Source organism: Barbus barbus (assembly GCF_936440315.1).
Source record: "Barbus barbus genome assembly, chromosome: 3".
Taxonomy (NCBI): domain Eukaryota; kingdom Metazoa; phylum Chordata; class Actinopteri; order Cypriniformes; family Cyprinidae; genus Barbus; species Barbus barbus.
In genome coordinates, this window is record NC_136731.1 from 40,191,869 (window position 1) to 40,216,777 (window position 24,909).

The window sequence follows — 24,909 nt, forward strand, 5'->3', positions numbered from 1 at the left end:
AACTGTGTAACATATTAAAATAAAAACTACTAAAACTGACAAAAACAAAATGACTAAAACTTTGTCTAAAATTAAAACCGAAAACATAAAAATAAAAACATTCAAAATATTAACAAAAACTGTAACAGTATCTGAATGATACTAAAATAACCCTGACCTGACAGCAAATGTGAGATTTTATTTCAGTTGAAAGTGTTTTTGGAAACGTATGATATGAGAATACGAGAATATGAAATGTATGGGAAATGAAGCAAAGAAAATGATGCTTTATGGAAAATATCATAGCCTGGACTTACAAAGCAAGAAACTCGAGTCAAGGAACAGTGGCTTGAACGTGAAAGGTCTTTCTGGGCCGGTGAGTGTTTTTGCTACCTCAGGGTGGTCTGCATGAGTGGGCAGAAGCGGAAGAGAGTCATCTCAGCATCATCCTCCCGTGGCGTCTCAGCCGGGCACAGATCTCTGCTCACACGCCACAGATATTGAGTTCCCACAAAACAATCATTACTCCGGCCCCACAGCGATCCCAGCCCACAATTGAGCTTGATTATATTCTAATCCAATAAAGCAGGATGGGAGCATCAGGGTTACCGGTGACACCGTGTGCGGCTGTTGGAGGTATGGATCGAAGGATATTACTTACATCATAAATAAATCAATTGATGATTGAGCCACGTCGCAGTTGGCACGACACGCCAGCGTTGACAGCTCAAGTTGAACAGAGAATGTTTTATTAGGTCTCTGGGTTGTTTCCTCACCTTGCATCATTTAAGCTGACAAATCGCACTTGACACGACATGCTACGATATTGACAAAAAGGATAGTAATCTCATTTATCTGATTCAGGCTTGCAGCGGAACTCAGCTGTTCGGCTTTTTCGGACATGAACGTAAATGGCAGTTCAGATTTGTTTGTTTGTTTAGCGTATCTATGTCTAAGACTCTGGCTACAGTCTTAACCAGGATTGTGTGTTTGCATTCAGAATGACAGAGTGCCTCGTTAGCTGTTATATTAAATGGGTCTTGGCCCATTACCATGCAGGCCTTTTGTTTGTTCGTTCTCTAAACAAGGCTAAAGTGCTGGTTTACATTTATGATTTACATTTATGCATTTAGCAGACGCGACTTACATTGCATTCAAGTTACAGTTTTTACATTTTTATCTTGCTTTCCCTGGGAATCGAACCCATGACCTTGGCGTTGCTAGCGCCATGCTCTACTATTTGAGCTATAGGAAAGCCCATGGTTTGACCTTTCTTGACTTGATCTGATAAATAAATAAATAAATAAATATATCATTAATTAATGCTATGCTATCCATTATGTTAAAGTGAGGAAAAATTGTGTGTATAAAGTATATTTTGTATGCATTTGAATTTAATACATGAATAAAATGTTATCAAAATAAATAAATATATAAATGTTATCATATGTGAAAAAATACACAGACCTCTACTAAACTCATTCTAAGTGTATATTTTGTAAATAACTGACTATATAAACTTTACAATTCTAAATACGTTTTAACATATTCATTGTGCAAAAGAGTAAAGCTAATAAAAAAAAAATCCCTTTAACATTACCATCACTTTTCTTGATTTGGTCTGATAATTTGGGATTATTATCCAATTAGATAAATATATAAATAAACAAATAAAACAAACAAATAAATAAATAGTGGCATGTATTATGCAAGAAAGCAAAATAAAGAACACTTAATAAAACTAATTTAAGTGTATATAAATGTTGTATTTTACAAATATTAAAATTAAAAAATATATATTGTGATATTCATTGTTTATTATTATTATTATACATTTTTGGTTTAAGATAATCATTGTGATATTCATTGATGATGTGATATTCATTATTTAAAACAGTAAAGCAAAAAAAAAATTAAAAATTATATTCTTGAATTGATCGGATAATTTGGGATTATTTTAAAGTTCCTGGCGATCGACTGTCCTGCAAAGTTTAGCTCCAACTCTAATCAAACACACTTGCCTTTAATTTTCACGTGATCCTGAAGACCTTAATTAGTTGCTTCAGGTGTGTTTGATTAGAGTTGGAGCTTTGCAGGACAGTCGATCGCCAGGAACAGGGTTGGGCACCCATGCTTTAAAGTCTATTTTGAATTTATAAATCATTTTTGAAAAACTCCAAAACCACCCACATGGAGGTCACCTGGTTCTCCAGTCACAATACCACAGTGTAATATAAATGGACCCGTTACAGAAAACCACTTGAAGAGAAGAAAGACAAGATGAAGGTTTGTAAAATCATTTCCTGAGGGAATTTTATAGTGTAATGACCTGAAAGGAGATGAGCTCCCCTGGATATTCATTCTCAGCCTGACAGAGCTATTATTAAACTTTCTTCACAGAATTCCTCCAGCTTCTTACGTTCCTGCACATTATCTTTAGCACCCAGCAAGAAAGCAAACACTATGCGGTCCATTCACGCTGCTGTAATTATACCTGCATCGTATTACAAACCAGATATCTGCTCTATATCCCAACACAATGAGAATCATTCCAGCCCTAAGCGGGAATAATCCCATATAATCCATCAATAAACCACTCAAATGCAGCTAAATGATCTTTGGGTGAACGCATAGTGCCAAAAGCCGTGAGCTATCCTCTAAAAGCTGTGACGGATTGAGACGGAGGAGCTGAAGTACGTGTTTCTCCTGCCGGTTTTGCATCTCCCCGCTGTCGATGGCTCGCTCTCGCTCTCTCTCTGGTGTAAAATGGCTGCCGTCCTTGCCATGTGCCCCGTGGCTCATCCATCAGAGATGAACAGAGTAGAATTGATGTCTCACACCTGAGTACCTGTGATTTGGAAGCAGGTGTTACCCCTCCTGTCTTCCATCTCTCCGCCCTCCTAGCCTTGTGTCTTTCCCAGAGTCCCCGGGGCCTCGGGTGTCACGGCCAGGACACATGCACCCCATTGACAAACTGATGGATGAGCCAAACCGCCTGTATGTGTGAGTGTATGTGTGTGCATTTGTGTTTACTGTACGTTCTTCTGTGTGAGAGCGATTCTCTTTCAGACTGAGACTTCGTACAGATCTGATTTGACGGAAAAGAAAAACAATCAGAGGTTTATGTGATTTATAGACGGAAACTGGTCAAATACAGATCTACAGTGGGATAAATGGTAACAGATTGCCTTTAGTTTATAGATAAGCTTGAGAGCAAAAAGACAGATTATGTTCAGAATGGAATAATAGCAACATTGTTTATACTGCATGCTATGTATAGTATATGGAAGCTTGTTCCTGCCACAAGATAAAAAATTACAAAAGGTAATTGCAACATTTTATCTCACAATTCTGGCAAATATGAGTTTACATTTACCAATTCAGATGTTCTTCCTTAGAACTGCGACATTTGTGTGAAACTCAAATTTGTGAAATATAAACTTGGAAATGCAAGATATACACTCTATCAGAAATGTGATATGTTAACTTAGAATTCTGACTTTTTCCCCTCAGAATTCTGAGTTTACCTTTTGCAATTCTGACTTTGTTTTGGAACTTGAAATTGTGATACACAAACGTGCAACTCTGAGAGAAAAGTCATTTTGCAATTTCAAACTCTAGTATGCAAAGTTACATTAAATGTTCAATGAGTTCACAGCTGTGAGAAAAAACACATTTTTTTAATTCTGTGGTAGAAACAAACAAAAAACTAAAACATTATTTTCTCAGAATTCGGAGTAGATTTCACAGTTATGCTGTTGTTGTTTTGTTTTGGGTTTTTTTTTTTCCCCACCATGTAATAAAAAATAAAAATGGCTTTTAATGTAGCAATTCTGACTAATCTTATCAATTATAACAGGATGTAGCAGGTATTCCATCCATACAGAACATTTGCATGCTATCACTCTAAAAAAAATTAGCTATACAGCACTAAAAGTGGTTCTTTGGCTCGTAATCATAGGGGAACCACTTTTGGTGCTGTATACCACTAAATCTCGGTGCTTCAGTGGTTCTTCTTTGGCATGACTGAGGGGCTATATAGCACCGCTACCATATACAGAACCTGTTAAGCTCCTGTATGGTTCTTCAGGGGTTCATTGACATGACTGAGGGGCTATATAGCACCGCTACCATATACAGAACCTGTTAAGCTCCTGTATGGTTCTTCAGGGGTTCATTGACATGACTGAGGGGCTTCCTGTTAAGCTCCTGTCTGGTTCTTCAGTGGTTCTTCAGCGGTTCTTTGACATGACTGGGGGGCTACCTGTTAAGCTCCTGTATGGTTCTTCAGCGGTTCTTTGACATGACTGGGGGGCTACCTGTTAAGCTCCTGTATGGTTCTTCAGTGGTTCTTTGGCATGACTGGGGGGCTACCTGTTAAGCTCCTGTATGGTTCTTCAGTGGTTTTTTGAAATGACTGGGGGGCTACCTGTTAAGCTCCTGTATGGTTCTTCAGTGGTTCTTTGGCATGACTGGGGGGCTACCTGTTAAGCTCCTGTATGGTTCTTCAGTGGTTCTTTGACATGACTGGGGGGCTACCTGTTAAGCTCCTGTATGGTTCTTCAGCGGTTCTTTGGCATGACTGGGGGGCTACCTGTTAAGCTCCTGTATGGTTCTTCAGCGGTTCTTTGGCATGACTGGGGGGCTACCTGTTAAGCTCCTGTATGGTTCTTCAGCGGTTCTTTGACATGACTGGGGGGCTACCTGTTAAGCTCCTGTATGGTTCTTCAGTGGTTGGTGCCGTTTAGCACCATTTTTTGAAGAAATACAATGCAATATGGCACCTCTTATGGTTCTACATAGCACCAAAAGTGGTTCCGCTATGATTACGAGCCAAGAACCACTTTTAGTGCTATATAGCACCATTTGTTTTTTAGTGTACATATACAAAGTATACTGTAGAAATAGTAGCATGCAATTCTGAATACAGCCAGATGGTGTGAAACACACACAAAAGGAAGAAAATATTTTAATATGGAGTCCAGAGACAGATTTTAATACGGGATCTGGTGCAGAGGATTGTGCTTTCACAGAAATTTGGAAAAATTAAACGTTCACAAAGCGTGCCCAAGAGAGAATGACAAATTTATGGAAACAGAGAAAGAAAAGGCCAGAAATGAGAAGGTCTAGTCAGTCATCTGTCAGCCTGTGCTCCACAGAGCGCATTAAAAGCGTCACTGGCACCGGCGGGTCTTGTGGGCAGGTTCAGCTGGCATGAATGCCAAGTCCTGCTGCGAGCTTATCAGGGCTCTCGGACACACGCTATCTCACTCGCACCCGGTGCGGGGAGCGCTCTCCTGTAAAACCAGAGGTGGTTTATGGAAAGTGATTTGCTGAAAGAGCTATCAAACATAATTTACTTATGCACCTTGCACTGTGTCTAGTGCCAAAAGCAAAACACACAAATGTAAATGAAGCGAGGTTTACTCAAATATGTTCGGCTCATCATGTTCAATAAAGCATTTAATGAATCAGTTTTACAGTGCGCTGCAGGTTCAGGCTGCTTTTTAAAGCTGATCTAAAGTCAGTTTCGAAGCCATTTGGACGGCCGGGAGCAGGTTTAAAAGATGCAAAACATACACAAAAAGACTATTTGCAAGGGATTGGCTTTCTGAATGATGTTTAAGTTACAGTTAGGACATCGCTCATGTACTGATTGTATTTGTGATTAATTATAACATTATGTACAAAATTAAGGTGAGGATGATACCTGGCGCTGCTACTGCAGTGGCCACTCTGGCCAGTTTCCTGGACTCCCTTATTGATTTAATTCTCTTTTTAAATTGGATGGGACGCCAGCGGCACTTGAACTGCCAACTGTTATTTTACCAAAAATGTTGGCAGAATGGTCTAAACCCATAATGAAAGTACACCATGCAGTGCCAAGAGAAATAGACAATGCACTGAAACATGCATATTTTACGTATTGATAGCATCTACAACAAACATTTTTCATATGAATAACTTTAGCGACAGGAATGTTTACAAATCCTTTAGGTCCAAATATTGATTTCATACAAAGTAATAAGTTGATTTCATTGTATGACATTAATTGAATAGGTTCAATGCCATCACATTTACTATTTCTAACTTGTTTTAAAGGATTCTGTTGCTTTAGCCAAGTCTACATTTTCAAAAAGACTAAATGAAAACAATTTCAGTTATACATTAGGCCTATTTAATATTTTGTTTGTAACGAGAAAGTGAAAATGTGTATAAAATAGTACACAATGACTAAAATGATCAACATTGTACATTTGTCTATTGTTTTATGAGCTCACAAATACCTATATAATTTAAAATGTAAATTGTAAATGCAATGTAAAAATGTACCTATTCAAATAGACTTGTAATATACATATAATTCACATAAATATAATTCATGTTTTATAAAGCCACGTGCATACGTGGATGTGTTTTAGATGTTGCTAATACATCTATATTGTATTTTCGGTGCAAACATACAAAAAGTGTAAACATTAAGTATGGACACAAACTCATGTGAGATCAGGCTGAAATCACTCACCAGTCATGTGAGGAAAAACACACACGTTTGGTAAATTTATCAACACTACATTTGTGTATCATGTTTTTAGAGGATCAAAAATATCGGTTACACTTTATTTTGATAGTCCACTTTAGACATTCTACTAACTATAAGTAACTTTGTAACTACGTCAACTAATTTTCATTAATTTGCAACTATTTGTCGACTAACTCTCAGAGTAGACTGTTAGGTTAGGTTTAGGGTTAGTAGAAGATATTGACACATACTTGCAAAGTTTCTCATACTCCGTATGTTGTGGACCCATCAAAATACAGTGTTAGAAGATATTAAGCAGACAGTCACTAATACTGTAATGACTGCTAGTCCACATGTAGTTGCTAAGTTACCTACTGGTAGAAGAATGACTAAAGTGGACAATCAAAATAAACCGTTACCTAAATATCAATATATTTGTAAATTGTACCTACAAATACACTTCAACATTGATATAATATAAATATCAAGCATATTTTTTATATTTCTAAATTTGTTTTAATGTTGTCAATACATATACATTGCACTTTTTAGTGCACATTTGAACATACAAAAACATGTAAACATTACATATGAAGAGTTACGAATTCTTATAAGATCAGGCTGAATTCACAAACAAAGCTGAAAACAGTAGGTTGTGTGAGTTTAATTCAGCTAAATCTAACTGTGTCCTGAAGACAAATGTGTTTTTGGTATTTTTGATTGTGCCTCTCCTCTCTGGTATGGTGTATGGTGGACAGCAGGCCCTTGTGTCACATTGATACCTTGGGAACTGCTCATATTCAGTTTTCCGAGGGTTGACCTGTAACCTCTGCCTCCTGGGCACAAGATACTGCTGCTCTTTGAATCTACGATCTCGGGGTCAAAAGCAGGTGCTCTACTGTCCAGGTGCCCAATCAGGAGCCTTAGGCTTTATGCTGGTGTGTGCATGTATGTGTGTCTGTATAGGTGTGTGCAGGCACACGTGTTTGTCCGGTTATCATCCATCATGCTAGAATACACCTGAAAGCTTTAGTTTCTCTGGTCAAAGTTCACTCTGTTTTCTAGATCCCAACCCACAGTGCCCCCTCATGGACAGAACTATGACACTACATGTGTACACACACTCACACACACACACCTTTGTTAGGCTGAGGTCATACAGGATTCATATTCAGCAATGGACTTTAATATAAAGTGTTCTATGAACTGGTCATTACTGGACTTCAGGAACGGTTTACAGAAAGATTAATTCTCAACCAAGTCTTGACTGATAATCATCGTTTCCACACTTAAATTGTACAAACAGCTTAAAAAAATGTTTTTTATCCATTCTTAAAAAAAAACTTCAATATATAATTTATGTACATGTGTATATATATAATTTCAATAAAAACTAGTTACTTTGTTTATCCTTACAGAGCAGCTGGGAAGACGTCAACTGAAAACATAAACATGAAAGAAAGAAAGAGAGAAAGAAAGAAAGAAAGAGAGAAAGAAAGAGAGAGAAAGAAAGAAAGAAAGAAAGAAAGAAAGAGAGAGAAAGAAAAAAAATAAAGAAAGAGAAAAAGAAAGAATATCCCTCATTTATCCTTTGTAATGTAAATAAATACCTTATTTAAAATATTAATATAAAAGTGGTCTACTGAAAAATAGCAACAAGCCAAACAGCTGTTTTCAGTTTAAAAATACCTAATCCTTTATTAAATGGAAATAAATTATTTAATATAAAAATATTTAAAAAATATATATTTAATATATATTTTAGAGCAGATTTAAGAGTACTACAGATAAGCATACATTTAATATATATATATATATATATAATTTTTTTTTTGTATATTTATATTTAGCAATAAAATAAACAGGCTTACAGTGGTTTTCCTTACAGACCAGTTAGGAAGTGTATAAATATCGACTGTCCCAAGCAGCTGTTTTCCACAACAAAATCAACAAACATCCCTCATTTATCCCTTGTTAAAATATTTAAATAAATTCCTTAACATTTCACAGTTTTAGAGCAGACATAATAGTATGGCAGAAGCAGATTTTTTTTTTTATCTATACTTATTTTTAATGTTAAAAATATATACAGGTTACAGAATGATGGCTTACTCTGGTTTTCCTTACAGACCAGTAAGGAAGTGGTCAACTAAACCGGTGATTTACTAAAAAATATCATCATGCCAAACAGCTGTTTTCAGCATAAAAATTCCTTGTTAACCACGTTAAATTATTTAAATAAATTTCTTAATATATTTTCAGAGCACACATAAGAGTACAGTAGATGTGCAAAATTTCTATACGTATTTATTTTTGATGTTACAAATATATAATCGGTTACAGAATGATGGCTTACTATGGTTTTCCTTACAGACCAGTAAGGAAATGGTCTACTGAAAAACATCAAGTTGCCAAGAGACAAACCTGTGGTACTGCACCTCTAAGATATATTTGAGCAGAACCGGCCCACACAAAGATGCTTTTGTGCCCCAGTGTTTGAATGGTTTATGCGGCCTGTTTGAAAGCATTCGCTGAGTGTGTGTGTGTGTGTGTGTTAAAGGAAGGTGAGTTAAAGGAGGATTGTTTGTATGTGTGCCGAGAGTGAGGGCAGGTACACAAAGAGCAAGCAGGCATCGCTCCACCCACCATGAGGCCGCGTGAGACGCCACACGGCCCAATCAAATCACCGGCTGAATTTGACGGTGACGTCTGTTGCGAAGGTCTGTTACGAACACAAAGCGCACGTACAAGCACACGTGTGCGCACACATACACACGTCGATTTTTCTGCAGTGACACCCAAAACCCAAACTATCCAAACACTGCCACCTAACGGATGAGCCGTGCAGCATTTCCGAGTCCCTCCCCTGCTCTCTCTCTCTCTTTTATTCTCTCTTCCACTCCTTCATTCGCTCTCTCATTTCCCCCCTCCAAGCAAATTCAATCTGACTCATGAAAAAGATGCAGGAAAGATGGCATCATTAGGACGCCCACTAGCCCTCATAAGACACACACACCGTTTCGCAAAGGGCAAACAGAGTTCAGAGTTCATCCGTTGTTCACCACCCTCACCAAATGACTGATCCGTGGTGTTTGAAGCCCAACCCAAGGTATCTCATTACAGACGCTACATGGCACAGCAGCAACTTGGATTGCGAGATATTTGCAAAAGCACACGAATATGAATCTTCAAATCGCAGCTGTCCATCTCGGATCAGTCCCGTTGCAGATAGAATCCCACTGAATCCTTTACGATGCTCAACGTTGCAGACAGGTTGAGAGGTTAATAATTTCTTATTTGTTTTTCGCAACAAAAACATTCGAATTGGGAAGCTCAATCGAGGGCGATTGCAAGCTGCACGTGTGACCCACTGACCTGCCGATGGTGGCCCAACGGTGACCGGGTCGGTTCAAGTTCAGTTCATCGTTCACAATAGCTCTAGACGCACAATGGGAAGGTCTTCCATCCTTAAAAAGCTGCATAATAAGTTCAACATTGCAGCGATAAGCATACAAAAAGTGCAAAAGTCACAATAATTCTGCCTCGGTCAACATTTTGCGAACCGCAAGAAATACAAACAAAACGACACAACGCTTCATCTCGGCCCTTTAGAAAGTCAGGGATGAGAAATGCCACATTTTCCTAATTGCGCAACAAGGTCAAAACTAGCCGAAAGGTCGCTACTTAAACACTAAGCACCCGCAATCTATTCGGCCTGACGGAGTAATGTAAGAAGAAGGGAAGACAGACAGAAAACCAATCATCCAAATAAAGGAAATTACTAGTCGCGGCTTTGTTTGGGAAAGAGACCGGAACAGTTGACGTGCTTTGAAGTGAGGGCAAAACCGACGTATAAATCGGGGGTAAACGCAGTTCACGGGTTCAACGGCTGTTCACCGATCCCCTCTCTCTCTTTCCTTGCTAATCAGGTATTTATCACACTTATCGATGTGTGCGCGCATGTGTGTTTATTTTAGTATTCGTCACAGCTGGAGGTGTGTGCGCCGTACGAACCACGTATATCGGGATGTCTTTGAGTGACTGCGGCTGTTTGTTTGTGTGTTGGGTCTGTCCGTACCCGTTCCTGTACCACGAGGAAGAATGGCGGGCGTCTTTATCAGCCGTGCTTTATCCTGCTAATGGCGAGGCCCTGTCGGCTCCAGCCAGCCGGGTGACAGCAGATTTGTAATGGGCGACAGGAACAGATGGAGACGCCATTGTGGTTCTGAAGCCAGGCCTGGAGCTGGGAGCCGCCCCGCCCGCGTGTATGCTAATGTGAACTCTGCTTCACCCGCTTCCCGGCATCACTGACCTGCCCGTGGCCCTCTCTCTGGGCTTTACACGACACACAGGCGTATGCGGGAGGATACGCAACAATCAACACGCCGTGAGCGCCGGAGTCCTCATCTCGCATGCCGTACCCGAGGCCGTTCCAAGAGGTGTGCTTGTAATCGCAGAGTGCTAACGAAGCTCTAACAAATGGATGCGCAAGTAGTAATTAGAGTCGAAGCTGGTGGATGAGGTGCTTCGGAGTTAATGGAAGAGGTCATGTGAGGACCGGCCTCCAGCCGACAGACCTGAAGACATGTCAAGTGTAGGAAGAGATTTAAAAGAGGAAGGACTTTGTTTGCTTTGCCAGTGGAAGAGAGCGAACGAGGGCTGAGGAGGACGGCAGGGTGTGTCATAGATGTGTATTTGCACCGGAAAGAAAGATATAAACTAACTTATTACACCTTTAATCAGGCCCCTTTTTAAAACACAGATCATTTAATCTGTTTGGATTCAAGGAAAAGCAAAGACGAGCGAGCAGACGACAGCAGAGGAACACCTGACACGTGATTTATGAACACTTCCTGAAAGCGAGCCGCGTGGGGAAATTTGCAGAACCCAATTGAGTATCATCATGTGTTTTAGATTAATCTTTATTCTTGCTCCGATCTGGATGTCATTTTAAATTAAAATTACAATTAGCTTTTTTTCCCGACTATAATGGGGCAAGTTTTACTGAGACTTCCCAAACTGGCATGACACAGCATTCGTCAAAAGTGGAGCAGTATTGCTCCTAACGTCATTTTCAAAATAAATGGATAGTAAAAATCTTCATTTTACTGACATTTCCTACATATGGCTGACCTTACTAATATCTGTAATAGCTCCATTAATTTCAGCGCAATGATATTCAGAAAAGAAAAGAAACACTCAGGTATTCATCTGCATTTGTCTGTATGAACATTTAGCTGAGTTCAGCTCGAGTTCTTCATCAATCTGTATACAAACCAGCCTGATCTTATAAATAATCATAATAATAATGGCCACATTTTATTTTAAGGTCCTATTCTTGCCATTAACAAACCATTAGCTATGACTTTTGCCTCAGTAAACCACTAATTTGCTGCTTATTAATAGTTAGTAAGTTAGGTGTTAAGGTATTAGGATTAGGGATGTAGAATATGGTCATGCAGAATATGTGCTTTATTATTATTAACAGAACTTACTATTAATGGAATAAGTACTAATAAACAGCCAATGTGCTACTAACAGGCATACTAATAAGCAACTTGTTAATAGTGAGAATTGGTCCCTATACTAACGTGTTAATAATAATAATAATAATAATAATAAGTTTAAATCTTTCCAACCTCAGAGAAAAAACAAAAAACTATTCCCAGACAGTTTTCATAAAAGTCTAACCCTCCTTTTCATATGCATTTTTATTAATTATTTTGAATGCTTAAGTAACTGAAAAAAAATACAAATAATAATAACTTCAATAACTCCAAATGTCTTTTACATTTATGTCTCTGGGAGAATTAAATACATGTTTTGTCATTTATTTGTTTAGTTAAAATAATGTATTTGGGAATCCTCTTTACACAGAATTTAAATGCCAATTAATTGAATTCTCAAAATCATAAAAATGAAAATGTATATGCCATTTAATACGCAGAAACGCAGAGCACATCATATAACTGTCGGAATGACTTTGTAAAGATCAAATGACACAGAAACAAATAAGCATCAAGCACAAAAGAGAAATCGTCAACCTCCTTTCTAAACCGACTAGGATAAATTAAGCTATAAAATGTCATAGTTATTTAAAAAAAAATGAAAATAAATAGTTTATAAGTGGTAGATTTGTGTGAGCGTAAGTCTCTTCGTCTGGCAATAAAACAGATAGAAATGTGGCCATAAAAACATTATTTTTAATGCATTACAGACACCTTACACTCACTGTACGAAATGGCAGGGTAAATTGCTGAAATTGTTCTTTTAGGAAATGTACTAGTTATTATTTTAGAGTTAATAAATTGGCCCATATCTGATTTCATAATGAAAGGTAAACATGATCACTTAAATATTCTATTACACTATTCATTATCATCCAATAGATTTAAGGACTTTTTTTCCGTGTCATTCTTGACATTGAAATTTTAAAGGTTATTTAAAGATATTTAATAAATCAGAAATGTTTACATGCCTTTATTTAGTAAATAAATAAAATCTTAAATATTTTCACTGTACAAATTCTTTTTTGATAAAACTTGCACACAAAAAATTCTATGAATCATTATTGTTTGTTTTGAAGTCTGTACATGTAACAGTAGGGAGTTTAAGCAGAAACAACCTGAGGGGATGAACTCTTGACCGGGGTCACGGCCTGACCTGTCTGACCCCTTGACTGGTGTGACTGTCTGACCTTGCTGCCATGACGACGACGACAGCGATCAGCCGGTGTGGAAAAGCAGCCAGCAGAGCTCTTTCAGGCCTCCATTCGTTCTCGTTCTTTCTGTCTGCGCTCTCAATCTACACGTTCTCTCGCTGCTGCTCCTAAGAGAGGCAACTTAATGCTGTAATGTCAGCCGAGCTCCAGTGATGTCATTGTGCTCCTGTGATTTCCCTGATTAAACTAAATAAACCTTTTCGCAGCTGCTTGCAGGGTAACCGTAAAAATAAGCCCAAAGCGAGGTTAGCCAGCAGCGAGCACCTGGGTTTCTTAAATTCAGTGAGAGATAGTTTTGAAAAATGATTTTTGGTTTCATCTCTCTTTGCAAACTGACTGTGCTTGATCCTAACATGACTATCCCTAAATATATCTTAATATCACAAAGAGTTAAAATTTATCTCTAAATCTTAAAGTCTCTGCATAAAATAAATAAGGTTGTTCAATACTGACTTGTTTTCTCTTGCATTTTTTTTCCATTTGTTTGTACATCAAATTTAAGACCCCCCTTTTAAAATACTAAAATAACAATATTACATTTTTGCTATAGATGTTGGTTAATTAAATGAACACAATAAAACCTGCGACACATCTATGAACTGGAGTTAGATTTTTCCATGAAGTCAGGGCAAGTTGTCGCATGAATTTAAAATGCTTAAAACAATAGATACAATTTATTAATTACAATACTTAATATATTTTATCTAGCTTTTACTTTTTTTACTATTTCATAATTGTTAAACGAATACTAAATCATAAATATGCATACAATAAATTAATTAGAAAAGTTAATGTATTTTATCGAGTTTTGACTTTTTGCTGTTTCACAATAAATGATTTTGGTAACACTTTATTTTAAGGTCTCTTAACTAGTTGCTTATTAGCATGCATATTACTAGAATATTAGCCATGTATTAGTGATAATTAAGCACATATTAACAACCTATTCCACAAGACCTTATTCTACATCTACATACCTAAACTTCACAACTACCTTACTAACTATTAATATTGAGGGAAAAGTCTTAGTTAATAGTGAATAAGTGCTCCCTATTCTAAAGTGTTACCATGATTTTTTTTTTTTTCATAATAATTTTACTGTTTAAATTTGGCTGAAATGTTTATTTAATGGCAGGTTGTTTTGTGACAACATGCCCCGCTATCGGTCAACGTCTGTTAACCGCACTAAATCTTTTGTTCTGAGCAAAAACCGTGGAAATGTCCAATAGCTTTTGTTGCAGTCAAGATTATAAAGCGCCTATGCAAAAATTGACTTTGATAAATAAATCCACTCTGAGAAATTTACTGGAGTGTGACAACTTGCCCCCGTCACCCATATATAAAGTTAAGCAAATGCTGTCAGTTGAGTAAATATCATCACCCGTGTTCGTTAGAGCCTCTTTTTGTGTTGCCTATTAACATTTAACATTCAAAGTGGAAGGTACATTTGAGTAAGACGTTAAGAGACTGTGACACTGTTTACATTTTGTGCTTTTACACTCTGTATCCCAACAGTGCTCAGTTTCAAGTACACCTGTTATCAGCTCGCCTGTCCCCAAATCTGGGGTGGCCTAAGGTTACGCACAGAAAGCGACACACACTCAGAGACACACAAACACACACTAATAGAAAACAGAGCAGCAGTGAGATTTATCTGTGTATTGAGTGTGCTTCTTTAGTTAAGTGTAGCCAAGGGAGGATGGAAAGATGGCAAATGTTGTGTCTCTGTCATTGAACGGGACTTACGTTTAAGTACATTAGTATTCTGCTATTAAGGCGATGAGAGAATATGAAACCAAAACAGTCTGAGGATTAGACCACCCTTATTGTGTGTATGTGTCTGTAATACAAGACTATAATATACACACCATTACTTAAGCTTGCGACGTGAACCACCTGTGTACCAAAAAAACAAACACACAATTTGTGTGCATCTGTGCAAGGTACCAGTGTCACATGACAGAAAAAAAGGCAAATAAGAAAGTAGAAGCAACGTGTAGGCCTCTTACACCCGGGATGCTGCCATTAGATGTGAGGAAATGGTCGTCTGACCGGCTGTGGCTGTTATGACTGGAAAACTGACATGAGAGAGATCCGTCCACACCCTCTCAGCAAATCCCTGCGAGACGCCAGGAGAATAAAAGAGACTGATATCTCCCCAGACCTGCAGTTCAGGCCGGAGCTACTTGTTTTCCTATTCTGGGTTTGTATATACTGAAATCAAATGGTTTTGGTGTATGAGGTCTACTGTACTCTTACAAATTTACCATTATTATTACAGTCTCTGCCAAAATAACATATTAAATAAGTGTTACTACAGCTATTGTTACTCTTAGCCCATGCTAACATCAAAAAAGGAATCCCAAACCACACAGAAAAAGTATATATATTGATCAAATACAGCGACTTCTTTTAAAATAACAGGTGTAAATTTATTCTGATTTTACAAAAGAAACTACAGCAGCTGTTGTATTGTATTGTGGTTGGCATTTTCTGCAATTGTATCTGAATTTGCATTTCCAGATTTGCCCCGATAACTCTGTTCTTGGGAGTGCTGGACCATATTTTGCTTGATTGTCTGTAGCAGAACAGTTTTGTATGTGCTACGACTTCAGGTAGTTATTATTATTCCTCATGACCAACCACCAACTCTTATGTCATTAAAAATGATAAATATACAGGAGACATTTTCAGTTCAAAACAGCAAATAAAATGCACATAGAAATGCATTAAACAGACTGTGTATTAGTCACTCTTCTACACACCATCTCATTTGTGCAATCTTTATGTCCAGCAGAACTAAACAGGAAAGTAGTGCTCCGTCCTCCCTCGTCCGTTCAGCCATGATATTGCTAGCTTTCAACATGCAGCGGAAAACCCGGTGGATGTTATATATCAAATTAAACAAGATCACCTGCTGATTCAGAAGAGTCCAGTTCTGTTATTTAACACCCATTAACATGATCACAAATCACATTATAAACCAGACATGAAATTGCACTTTCTTTTACTATAACGCTACTGAAAATCCTTGATTTATTTATTTATTTTTGCACACAGCGTCTCGTCCCGTCTCCTCAGGACGATGATGATGCTCAGGTGTGATAGCGGTTTCACCCCGTTAGCTAATTTATAATTGGTTCAGGACGCCCCGCTCTTATTTATTAAAGCCCATTTTTCTTTACCACCCTTAGCGACTCACTTCATTCTCGCTCATATTAATAAAGCTAATTGTAATAATATCGCTCTTTTCCGGATGTTAGCCGATGGGCAGTAAGCCTCTTGTTTGTTTTTAATGAGTTCAGCTGTTTTCCCCCTGCGACATATAGAAGGATGTCCGGTCTAGTCTGAATGCGAGGCGAGTGTAAATATTGGCAGCCGTTGGTGCAGTTATCATGCTCAAGGGGTGCATTCAATCTCGTCCCCGTCAACAGCGAATGGACGGTCGCAGGTTGGTACAACAGGGGGTGTGAGTCCAGTCAATGAGACCATTACCACACGTGCGGCTCTGACTTAACCCGAGCAGCAGGCGGATGCTAAACGGACAAAATTATCGCCTGCCGCGGCCTACGATCCAAATGGGGTGCGGGGAGCGCGGTCGCCCGTCGCTTGTATCCCCACTTTATTTATTGCACACGAACTGGACGCTGTCCAATGCGCACATTTGTAATTGGACTCGTTGGCTCGCGCTTGAAGGCCATTAGCTGAGAGCAAAGAAAGTCTATGGTGGGTAAAAAAAGATGTTAAGGCTGCTAAAATATGTTGTGCTACGACACTTATGGGCTCCCGTGTAACCGAGGTGCTGTTTTTTACTGTCAAATCTATTAATCAGTAAATCTAGCCGTAGAAAGTCGTATTTGTACTCGTCCGCTGATGAATGCTCGGTCATTTCTTAGACACTGAACACTAGCGCTGGAAAGAAACGCAAGACAGCGTGGTGAGGAGCAAACAGCATGGCTCATTAGCAAAGTATGAAAATCACTCATTTTAATATTTACTGTGCACTCTTGATTAGTTTCATCATGCATTTCTGATTGGCACAAAATGAGATTTTCCTCTGAGCCCATGGGCTCTCTGATTTATTATTAAACTGCGCCATTCAAAATTGAAATATGGCGTATATATTTTAGGTCTCATTTTCAGTTATGTAAGTTTTTTTGTTTCATCCAAGGCCATTTCTCATCAGAAACGTCTCACCTCACACAGTAATTATTACACAAATAATACATGCTTCTATTGTGCTGCCTATATGTGTGAGAGACTTAATCAAAAATAACAGCGTTTATAGTAGGCTACACCATTTAAGGTAACAGTTCATATAAATGTTACATTCAACTTTAAAGGTTATAAAAGTGATATGCAGGAGAACAGCATTTCTCTAATTTGTTTTTAGGTCTAATAAAGATCTTCTACAGTAATTGTATTTTTAGGGATGCACAACATATCGGTACCATATTGGTTATCGTTTCATGTTGGTTAACACTGATTACAATAATCATTTCACAACACAGTTAAAAATATAAAATTCAATATAAATATAAAATATTCTATAAAAACTGTAACTGTTGAATGTAATCTTTAGCAAATGTCTATATCAATACCTATTCTATAACTTAGAACTAATAATTAGATACATTTCAATAGAATATTGTTAAGTTTTTCACTATTTTAAGGTGTCCTTGTTACAGTATTACATGCACTTACTATTATAATAACAATACATTATGCATAATTACATGCAAGTAACCCTAATCCTAACCCTGGCAATATAGTATGTTACTCAGCACTTAAATGTGTAATTACACTGTAACAAGGACACCTTAAATTAAAGCGTAACCATAAAATATTAGCCTATATATAAAAAGTAAGGTTACACTTTAAGGTGTCTTTGTTACAGTGTAATTATACATTTAGGTACTGAGTGATATTATTTAACTACATGTACTTATTTATGGTTAGGGTTAGGATTGGGGTTACTTGCATTAATTATGCATAATTTATTGTTATTATAATAGTAAGTAGCATGTAACAAGACCTTAAAATAAAGTGTTACCAAAAGTAAAACTGTTGAATGTAATCTTTAGCAAATGTTTAAATGAATTTTTCAAACTTAAAATGTTGTTATGCCTAAATTCACTTTTAACAACTAAAAATATTGATTTTAATGTTTGTCTATTTTTTTTATGTAATGGTACAGAATTTTATTATCAGCCGTATCACCAATTATCAGTTAATTGTGGTGCATCCATAACACTCATGATGCATTTTTGTTAATACTATTCATACTGTGAGCCTGCAAAACACTGGACAGGCCAGTATATGGCTATTGTGATTAATAGCAGCTCTATGTGTGTAAAGTACAGTGTGAAAATAATGGTTACACCCATACACAGAAGGCAACAAGTACATTTCATTAACAATAAGGTTGAAATAAAAGAGTTGATCTTATGTATCCATGCAGAGCAGCCCGTCACAGGAAATAAAAAGCATAAAGATGAATCAAAAATGTTTTTTCTCCATAACAAAAATGAGCAGCTGTGAGCTTCATTAGGTCATTTTAGAAGAGACAGCTGTTTGGCCATACTGAGAGAGAGAGAGAAAGACACAGAGAGACATAGAGATGGAGAAAAATGAAAAAGGGCAAGTGTTTAATTGCACAATTATAAAAAAAATTAAAAATAAATAAATAGCTACCAAAACAGTGCGGTTCACTCTGAACAGGGTGGAAACTATCTAACTACCATTTTACTTGGAACAACATGACGGCGAGTAAATGATGACAATTTTCCTCTTGGTATGAACTATGCCTTTAAATGAACTGCACTTGGGATTTTCTGTGCATCTGACGTTCTAGAAAAAGTTAAACAAAATATTATTGCCATTTTCAAAGATGAAAAGCAAGGCAAAGAAAGCAACTCTATCTGACCTGCAATATCTATCCGATTTGCAGAGCGGTTTAAAGTTCTCTTAATTTTTTAAACCCATAAACCAAAATCATTTCAAAGCGCTTAAACACACATTAAAAAGCACGCCAGGCATGAGTGGGCGCAGATTAACTTCAGGAAAGTGTGTTTCTCGTACTGTATCATCCAGCAACCGATCACATTATCCCCATGAATTCTGTACACTCAACTTTTAATCAGTTTAAGCGAGCCAGATAAAGAGTCTGCGCTGTCGGATAGGTAGATTACAGATTGATTCACTCATATTTTCTGCCAGGATACAGTAAACAGAAGCTAGAGAGATTACGAGTGTTTATGTGTGTATGTTTGCAAGCAGAGAGAGAGATGGAGAGGAATAAGGAGCAAAGAAAGGACGACATCAAATCATATTCACAGCCAAGATACAGTAATCAGAAGGAGAGAGAGATTTTGCATGTGTAGAAGAGAGAGAACGAGAGACTGAATAGATATTAATATTCAAGAGGGTGCATTCGTGCATGGATCCAATAAGATTCCGAAGGTAGCATCCATTTGCCAGAGCATGTGGAGCGTGCTAAATGTCCTGTGCTTTTTTCAGGATACACCCCTCCTTTCCATGACCTCCCTCCCTCCATCCACTCCCTCGTTCTCCGGCGCTAATGAATTGAAAGAGGAGGTCTGAAACGGGAGTGTCCTTAAGTGCCGCCCACTCCTCTTAACATGACCTGGGTTCAAAAGTTCACTCCGCACCCTACAGGCACCGATACCCACACTGACTCTCTTTCTCTCTCCTTCGTTTCTCTCCTCTTCATTTTTCCCTCCTTTCTCATCCTCCATTTTCCCCCCTCTCGTACTCTGATCGTTTGTTTCTCCAGCCCTCGTTCTCTTCGCCTCCAGCTGGAGAGGTGAAGAGTGAGATGTCTCATTCTCTCTATTTCTGTGTGTGTGTGTTTTCTATCTGTCGCTCACACACATGCACAGAGAATGAAGCTGACAGTGGTCATTACTAAGGGAAAGTTGTGCCTATTTGCAATGCAGGTCTACTGCTCTAAAATTCTATTATTGATTAGACTGACATTTATTTGAAGTTATGACTCACCTCTTCCCATGATGCAGTTAGAACCTTCTTAGGTGCGACCAGAGTAATGCCCTTCAGTCAGTTTACAGTAATGCCCCTCTGTTTTACCGTAATCCCTATCTGTTACTAATGCACCTCAGTCGCTCTACAGTAAAGCGTCCATATTATTACAGTAATATACACTTATGCAACTTTTCAGGGCTCCCGCTGCCCTAGACAAGAAAATATATATAAGAAATATACAGAAATAAAGCGTTAACAATTTAGCACTTTTTTATTTTTATGGAAATATATGGTCCAAATGGGTTTTTTATGGAAATATACAACATGAAAAAAAAATTAAAATAAAAAAATTATATATATATATATATATATATATATATATATATATATATATATATATATATATATATATATATATAAAATGATTAAATAAATATACATACATATTTATTCCATCCCTATAATTTATATTAATCTCTAATGAATATATATTGTTATATTAATAATGTTCATGCATATTAAATAGCAATATATAGAAAATATATAGCCCACCTAGTATATTATTTCATAGTAAATAGAATATTGTTGCAAAAATAAATAAATAAATAAACATATTAATATTCATATTTTCATATACATACATAATATATATATAGAGACACAGAGAGAGATGAGGGGGATTATATACTGTATACACAATATGAATAAAGTATAAAATATAGTTGCTTAAAGAGCTTTTATAAAGCATATAAATTGTATTCATTATATATTTATAATAATTATAGTAATTATAATTATTAAGTATTATATTAAAGTATTATAAGTATTAATAATAATAATTATATTCATTTAAGAGCTTTTATTTAAATATAAAATATTTTATTTAATTATAATATAATATATATGAAACTAAGATGGATATACACTGTAAAATAATGATATGATCAGTAAATCGTGGTAACTTCTGATTTTACATTAACTCATCAAAATAAGATGAGCAACTTTTTTAATAATATGTTATATGAAATTCAACCTTATTTTTTAAAGTTGGTTTAATGCAATTTAAGATAAAATGACTTGTAACTACGTTTTTAAGCTGAAATAGAAAAACACTTTTACCAACAACTATCTATCACAAAGTTACTTTTTTGGAAGTTGCATCTAAAATCTGGCAGGGAAATGGCATTTGTAAATGGGTATAGTAATAACATTCAGTTAACCTACACACTCAAAAATAGAGGTTCCAAGCATTACAAGAAACATTTTTACAGTCGCATGGCAAAAGAGAACATTATTAAGTTCTTCTGATGCCATAGGAGAGCATCTTTATCTTGGCATGCCTCTTTAGAAAGCCATCTATGTAGTGGAGCGTTACAAGAAACCAGGAAGGCTTGAAGAACCGATTTTTAAGAGTTCACACTGGTGTCTCTCAGTTAGTAAGTGAATGTCTCAGTTTGCTCCACTTAGGATGACAGTAAATCCCAGCCTTATGAAAGATCAAACTTCAAGACCACATCTAGGTCTTCAACCTGCCTTATTTCTGACCAAATATTCACTGCTGGACATTTTCTAATGATTAGCTGCATGATGAGGAGGTAAAAAAAGCATCTGTGCTGTTAAAATACCAACTAAAGCTGCTTCTACCGTCTGCCGTTCAACACGCAAACACTCCGAGACGAATCGATCGAAATTCTATCCACTTCCCGCCATTACCAACGTGGCAACATGACTTATTTCCAACATCTGACATTCAGGATTTACACAAAAGAGGGAGGGCCTGAAGATAACTATCACTGGAAAAGAAATAAAAACACAACGGAAAACAAAATCAGAGCAAAAGATCCTTCAAGAACAGACAATGTTCAAAACCTGATGTGGTGTCATATGATCTAATTTCACGTGGAGAGATTGATGCTGCATTTTCACATGTGCAGAGCTGTAAAGTTCAAATGCAAAAAAAAAAATCAATTTCTAATTCCTCCTTCTGCTCTGTATGAAAGGGAGGAGATCTTACGAATCGCTCCGCGACTACAATTAAGGAATCATGACTCCGAAGATGTGATTCCCCATCCAAATATGAACTTAAGTCAAAGGGACGGATCAGACAAAGAAATATATTCCTTTTCCCCTCACGCACACGTACACTCACACTCCTCCATCTGCAGAAATAGAAAAATGTCGGCCCAGCAGTTTCCAATCAGCCCTGTTTGCTGTCTGCTCCTCAGATTAATGACCAAACACAGAACGGCTGCAGGTTCAACTGGAGGTCAGCCTTCCTAGGTACCCCCACCCACTCCTCCTCTTTCTCCTTCATCCCTCAATCGCTCCCTCCGTGGGCAAATGAGAATTTGATTTTTCTCTGCACTGGGCAGAGCAGGAAGAGATGGATGGAGTCAGGAATGGAGAACCAGGTGCCCCTGCTGCTTTGTTAGGGAAATGAATGAGAGAGCTTCCAGAACACAAGCAGCCAGAGATATAGAGCACAGCATATAGAGATTGTCAAACACAGTATAGGGCTTAGAGTAGAAATGATGGAGAACAGAGGATGGAGCTTTGGGTTGCTATACAAAGACTAGGGAAATATAGATCAGTGTTAAACAGAGAGATTTAGTTGAAGAGAAAAGAATGGATTCAAATTTTAAGTCAAAACTAATATAGTGTGTCAGAATAGAGATTAAAGAATAGTTCTGGGTATAACATTTTGAGCACAACATACAGTGGCAAAGGCACTATAAAATAAAATAAAATAAAAAGTGACCTTTTTTGGAGTACCTTTCAAGCAACTGGTGATATTTAGTGGATATATGAAGTCAGTTCCTCAAGTTTACACAGGTGTCCGAATAGAGTCACATCATATTAACTATGAACATATTCTACTTTAACAAATATCAAGTATTCAGATATTTGTCTTAATGTTACAGAAAATTATTTTGTTATCTTCTGTAAGGGCTATTTTTCTTTAAAGCAAAAGGCTTGATGTATTTTTTTTATTATTATATACTGTAATACCTTTAAAAAACAACAGCATATCACTTAATGCCATGCATAATGTTATATATTCAAATTTAATGGCTACTTTTTGGAGTCCCTGTATAAAGTACAGATTACACAACAGAGAGAGTGTTTAGCAAAGTATATGTGTGAATAAATTTAAGACAATCAGTGAAGTTTGATATTGCCTCTATTTTGATTTTGTCATGCGTGTAATGACGTGACTATTTTCAGATCTTTGCTCAAATGTGAACTCAGTTATCGCTATCAGGGCAAAGAAGTGTAACAACCAAAAAGCTTTAGTTTGAAATAATCAAAACTGTCATAAACTAGTGTAGCATGTTCAAAACTGTGCAAAAGCCTCTGAAAGAGAGACTGTTACTCATATTGTGTTGAGTTTCAGAGAAGAGATCCTTATACTTTCTACTGAAGAATCATGTGGTAAATGTTTTCATAATTGTATGCAAACTTGAAAACATCAAGCAACGATGTTCTCCATTAAATATATTATTTGAGGTCTCAGAGATGCCCAATAAAACTAAAATTGAATAGATAAATGTGACCCTGTCTGTGAAATCCAGGCTCAAAATCTAATTATGCATCAAAGTTTGATTTCAATAATTCATTTCACTGTGATTTCAATCTTTGACATGGCCTTACTCAGTCAATATTATCGATATCAAGGTTACATTTTTCACAGAATGTTCTTTACCTTATGAAGGATGATTTTGTATAGTAAATATATATATATATATATTTAAAAGACTTTAGCTGGGATTCCAAAGCCAGGGTCACAAATAAATAAATATGTTTCAAATATATAAATGGTTTCACTTTTTTAACTGAATGAATGAATATGAAATTAATAAATGAAACAAAATGTATTTTCTGGAAGACAAACTTAATTTTTAAATGACTGTTATTTCTACTGGGACTTCTGGGATCCCAAATATGAAGAACCAAAACCAGAATATTTTGCATGAGTGTTTGACTAATATCGTGTGGAGGATTTTTTCTTGACTTTCTGATCTAATAGCACCAACACACACATGCGGTGAATGCTGATACAGCGGTCATAGCCTATTATGGGAACATTCGTCCTTTCTGTCAGAGAGAGTCATCACTCATTGGCCTGGTTTGTGTGTGTGTTTGCCCATGGCCTAATCATGGCAATGACCTGTCTTCTTAGACAAACACAAAGTGGCTTTAGCAGACTCGGTGGTTAATGAACTCGGTGTGAGGTTAAGTTCAGGGCTTGAGTTTCAAAAACAGGTTTGATTCGGTCTCTACATGTTGCTTAAAGTAATAATTCACCCCGAAAAGGACAAGTCTGTCATTATTTACTTAACTAAAGTCGATCCAAACATGCATGACTGTGTTTCCTCCATAGAGTGAGTTTCATTTTTATGCACTTCAGATGATTTGGAATAAGTCATATGGATGACTTTATGATACTTTTTTATGGCTTCAATCTCCATTCATAGTAATTGCATAGATAAGAGCAACCTGAATAACAAGTATTGTGTAGTGAGCAACTCTTGTTGTTATGATGAACAATGCAATACTCGCTTTCACTTGTGTTATTCTTAAAATCCATTTTCTTTATACTCAGCCACTGATTTGTTTTTGCTTGTCAAGACGTGTGTATGTTTTGCTTTAGGTTTGCTCATGTTAGACCTACCTGCCAGTGGCC